This window comes from Hyposmocoma kahamanoa, unplaced genomic scaffold (assembly GCF_003589595.1).
Source record: "Hyposmocoma kahamanoa isolate Upper Pololo Valley unplaced genomic scaffold, ASM358959v1 100021, whole genome shotgun sequence".
NCBI classification, from domain to species: domain Eukaryota; kingdom Metazoa; phylum Arthropoda; class Insecta; order Lepidoptera; family Cosmopterigidae; genus Hyposmocoma; species Hyposmocoma kahamanoa.
Window position 1 is genome coordinate 17591383 of NW_020653200.1, and position 6096 is coordinate 17597478.

Here is a 6096-nt window from a genome sequence, read left to right on the forward strand (position 1 = left end):
TTAAAGGAAAAAATCAGACGACAGAAAATAAAAATTGCCAATATGGAAAAAGTCATGTCCGAGCTCAAGGAGCGGAACTTAATAAATGCTGAACAAGTAACATTTTTTGAAGATTGTTCGGGCCCAAAAGATTTCCTAAAGAGGCAAATTAGGAAATCTAAAGGTAAGGTGACTTACCTGAATGACACAAATAGTTTTTCTTCCGTACTTATTGATTTTCTAAATATCGTATTCTGTTTAGTTAAATCATTTCTACATAAGTTCAATAATTCGTCAAAAGATGCTATTGACATTCTCGTGTAATTGAAAAAATTTTCAGGATATTTTCGTAAATCTCCATAGTTTAAAAATAATACCACTTCGGCTTCGATCTGATATAAAAGGATGAACCCATAGTTTCTTTTTTTTTCTATTTTTCTACGACGTAGATAACAAAGAAGTGCGATTTCTTCTACATCCATTCCTGACGACGTAAACGAACTTACTGTCGAGACGCCATGTCTCTCGACTTGGCGACATTCGGATGCCAGAAGTAGCCAGGCCTGCGCCGCTGGCGACGTCGCCATGGCGTCTTAATGAGGCAGAGCTCTAAAGCCACAGTCATTCGGTGGTTTTGTTTGTTAGTAAGTGACAACTTCCGAGCAGTGTGTAGCTAGCCTATAGTAAAGGCTGATCACATATGTAAGTTGCCTATCATAGGTAGGGCACTAGCTAGGGATGTTCACCCCTTCAGTTGTGAGGAAGAGGGATGTAGTCTAGGCTCTACTCTATAAGTAGAATTACAGGCTGAATGAATATAGGTTTGTTTTTCGAATAATGTTTAGAAAAATAAGATGTAAAAAAAGAACATCTCGGGGGTTCTAAACGAGGCTTCGATCAGTAATGATGAAATAAATATTCATTCACGGAAATATCCCAGTTTTATGTTTAAAAGTATCTCTACGCAAGCCCAAGCTACGTTCCCTGATATAGTAGCTTATGACGACTGCTGCCAGATTAGGCGATTTTTCGCCATTTAGGCTACTTTGAGGGGTCCCGCAACAACTAAATAAGTGGTCGGCGACTCGGCGATATTTGTGCTATGTTTAATAATAATATAATAATAATAATAATATAATAACGCACACACTCAACATAGCCCCGCACTAGGGAAACCCTGTGTCGCGGGTGCCATGGACACACACATAGACAACCACAAATTACACCCAAACTCACGAGAGAAATAAATGTAGGTCATACAAATATTTCTCTCGGCCCGGGAATCGAACCTGGGACCTCTGCGTGGCAGTCCGGCATGGTAACCGTTCGGCCACGGAGGTAGTTGTTTGAAACATAGATATAGGTTTGAAATAGGAAAAGGCGATTATAGGCTTTTCGGCGTTATCGGTTACTGTTCCACCCGGTATATGGTCAATGTCAGGATTATCCCGTCAAATTATGACGTAAAGATAGGTTACCTACACGTTAACACCAGTAGTGTAGCAAGCTATCAAAACATCGTTGAAGTTACATAGTCGTTCGATCGAAGTCCTACCCTAAATTGGTATTCACGTATCACCTGAACGAACGTTGATATGAATAGAATCGAAACGTAACGACTAATGAACGACATTTTGGATTTTGAAATTTGACGTTTAGTCATTGACTTACAAATAAATTTAGTCATCGAAAGTCTATTGAAAGAACTGTCGAAATTTTAGCAGAATACTTATGAGTTGTCGTAAAATCGATTTGTTCGATTCATATACCAGAATACGCTTGCACGACATTTGGATCGAACGACGTTAAAATTGGACTTGTTGAAGTCCGACCGTCACACGTGATTACGAAAAAGCAGTTCAACGACTATCGTAACGGTTTAATTATGTGAATCGCACTATAGGCGTTTTACAGCAAAGGGGCGTGCTGCTATAATTGGTATGTAAAACAAGACTTCGAATGTGTACGACGTGTACGATAATCTATATACGCAACAAGTCACATCACGACATATAAAAAGAGAGTCCTTTGGCAAACATTCGACTGGACATACTTACTTATTATTTTATTACGAAAGTTATTCTTGTTAATCTCGGACTTTGACTAAAATTACCTTCTAATGACGCCTTAATGCATTTTTAATATCAACACCCTACACAAAAGAATATCAAAACACTTTCAAACATTTCGGACTATCATTCGTTCATACCTTGACATTTACACGAATGCCGTGTTATTTACACACACAATATTATTAACATCAATATCTTTAGAATTATTTTATAATTAGTGTAACAACGAATACATTTATGTAATGAAATGGATATTTATTACTAAGGTCATTACAATTTGTATTTTAGCTATTCGACAGCGAGTACTTCTTGTGTCCGTCAGGATGGCTGGGACAAACGAGACATACAAATCGAACTGGGCCCATTATTTACTACCTATTATAAAATATTTGCTACCTTTGCGCTAATGTATATACCTATTAAAGAAATTAAGTGGCCAGCCATTCAGACGTCAGGATGGCTGGACCTATTTATGTTCTCGTGGTTTCAGCAGTATATCAAGTACATCTTTGATGTTACCATTTACTACCTAAACATATTTTATTGTCACTATTTTAGGCTCTAAGATTTTAGGCAAAGACGTATAATACAGAAGACCCCGGCTTGGCGTGGCCACACGTGAAACAGAGATTATCCTACATACAGCTACACTCATCTATTGAGGTGTGGTTCTAGAAAAAAATTACCTGTTTTATGGGTAAACTCTGGGATAATTTATTTTGTTACTATTGTGATAGGTGTTTATCTATATATATATAGATAGGTATAAATGTAAGACATAAAAATATATAATAATATTTAGTGAGTCTTTATTCGTAATATAAGCTGATTTAACATTTTTTTTTTCTAGGCATAATAAAAAAAGTTGTCAAGGTTTTTATTTTCAGCCGATAATTTTGTTGTCTCAGCCTCCGTTCGTTTTCGAAAATCAGAAATTTTTTTGAAGTTGAATATAATGTATTGCATCCTGCATATTATGCAGGATTTCCATTTAAATTTATTATCTCTTGTAGGCTTACATTATTTTCACTTCCTTTTTCGTACCTCCATTTCTGTCTTTGTATCTCTTGGTCTTTCTTTCCTCTGATTCCAAAGTAACTTTTAAACGTTTGTATTATGGAAATCGAAAACAACGACCTTACGATAAACACCCAGTCCCGAGACAATATAGAGAAAATTTAGTTTTTTCTGCTTTAACTCGGCCGGGGATCGTACCCGGGGGCTCAGACATGGGAAATCATGAAAACAGATACACAAGCCACTACATACAATAAACACGATATACAAGCCACTCGACTACCGAGGTCGTGGATTATATAGCATTTGAACAGTAACAAATAAGTACATAATTTTGTGTGGTTAGAAAGAGCTCAATATGATCACAGCCTTTTCCGTATCGTTACGTAACGAAACGTTACTAAACCGACAATAAAAAACCAAGAAAATATAACTTGGCGCTTTGAATAAACGCTCGCAAATGTGATGAAATATAATTTGAACAGTATAAAATAATATTGTTTTTAATTACATTTTTAACCACAATAAAGGTTTGTGACAAAAATTACCTGCAAATGTACATTTTAGATGAATATCACCCTAAAGTAGTTCTTGTATTGAAAGTTATTTCACAGACATTTTAAAGTTGTGATTTTTAATTGCAACGCTAAGAGTTACCCGTTGTTGAAGGATAGTTTCTTGGGTGCAAGATTTTGGGTGGGGAACGAAAAGGTATCTAGTCAAACTGTTTGATGTAAAAAAGTAGCGGAGTTCAAGAATTGTTAACAATTATACGGAGAGTATGTTTAGGTAGAAAATAGGTCGTAAACGGTAATATCAAAGATGTACATGATGTACTGCTGAAACCACGAGAACATAAAGGGTTCCAGCCATCCTGACGTCAGAATAGCTGGTCACTTAATCTTTTTAATATAAAATAGGTGGTAAATAATGCGCCTAGTTTGATTTGTATTCTTGTTTGATCCAGCCATCCTGACGGACACCTTGTTACAAGTGAAGAGAGCTACCTAAACACTGTGTCGATAAGAAAGGAATTTTATTTTTTTTATACTTTTGCATAAAGTTCGAAATGGAATGTTTTTTAAATTACTTAGTACTTTTTTCAGAGGACGAGATTGCAGAATATGTGTGAAGACGACACACCAAGGCGCAGTTTTCAGCGCGTGAGAAACACGATGGAATTACAAACGTAATTTATTAAAGCAACTCAATTCATGAAGTTTCGTTACAAATAAACAGCGTTTTCATTTATAGGGCGCCGACAGTGATGTAGGTGAATCAGAAATAAATGTTATTGAAGTTAAAAGTGACTCGTTATTCAAAAGTCTCAAATCAAATTGAATTGTGACCTGACAGACGCCATACACTTATGCCTCATAGTTTACATCTAAAACTATTGAACCTTATTACTATAAGTACTTTATAGTAATAAGGTTCAATAGGTATAGATTTAAGGCTCAAACGTTTTAAAAGTGCAAGTAACAGTTGAGTCACTGCGCGTAGTTTCTTCGGCGATTCCACAGATATCTAGGCGTCGTATTTCAGAACTCTACTCAATGCTCAAGTCAGGACTTGAGTATGATTTAAAGCACAGAAAATCATACTCAAGTCCTTGCCATTAGGGTCGTATTTCCAGTACTTGAAATCATACTCAAGTCTTATCAAGTCCTGGCTTGAGCATTGAGTAGAGTTCTGGAATACGACTCTCAGAGAGTAGTTTCCTTAAACGCTAATTAAATAAATTTTAAAAACTTAAATATATTCTTTAGGAGGTATATACAATTTTTCAACCTTTCCACTTTTAATTACGAAAGTGTACCAAGTAGGCGGTGAAGCCTCTTTTCGAGTTATAGGAAGTACGTGATTTTTTCCGTGTAGACAAACAGATGAAAACAATCACAATTAAGAAGTTTCGTTGGTGAACATTATATTCTTGTAAGCAACAAGGACTCTCTACTCATCTTCGCTTCAGTAAAAGCCCAAAACTCAAGGCTATCATAAAAATTTATTAATAATAGATATTTGACACAGACGAAAATATTAGCTATGTTTTCATTATTCAAGCATAGGCTTGGTAGGTTAATGCATAGGCTACACAAACCTGACGACATAATTATTTCAGTATTATTAAAGTTACAAATACAATACAAGATACATCAACTTAATTAAGAAAATCACAGTATCACCTAACAGCTAAATAAAATACCTACAACAATAATTTTATCGTTTCTATTCTGAGAAGTGATAAACCACTTCAATTCTAATTTTATAGTTAATTCGTATTGAATACAATAAAATCATACATTTAAAAATTAAACATTGTACACAAATAACATTAGAATGAAAGATACGAGCGTTAAGGTGGTAAGGATCACGGACTCGATTTTATACAAGAGCATTTGCACATTAATTAGCACATATAATCAATAAAAAAAATCAATACGGATATACACACATCACTTATCACACAATTAAAATATATAAAATCAGCAAGCAAAAAATCTAAACGGCCATCTTTTTCAATGATTGATACTCTTTCTCTGACGCTTAAAATAAATTAAATCAATGGAAATTTTAATCTACGCAAAAGTTTTTGATTTATATAAATTAACTTGGATAGTTTTATGTTGAGCCTCAAAACTAAGACAAATGAGCATTCAAAATAAAATGTATATCTTGTTTTTAAAACTACGTAAATGTTGATTATATTTGCATACCAATCTTATATTAATTATAATATATACATAGTTTAACCTAAAAAACATGTTCCGAAACGTAAGCAAATTGGCTTCTGGCATCTGCTTTTTCTTACTAACCTAACCTACTGAATGGAGGGCGCGACAAAGACTTATCAGGAGATCAATATGAAAAGATATACTGGTTATAAATGTCATCAATCGTTAAAACAATCGACCAATAATAAAAAAAGAGGATCGAAAATTATTTTTGAATAGGTACCAACTATTAATTTAGTATGCTTAAACGTAATAATAGTGTTACCTTGATTGTAGTTCATTTATAATTTATC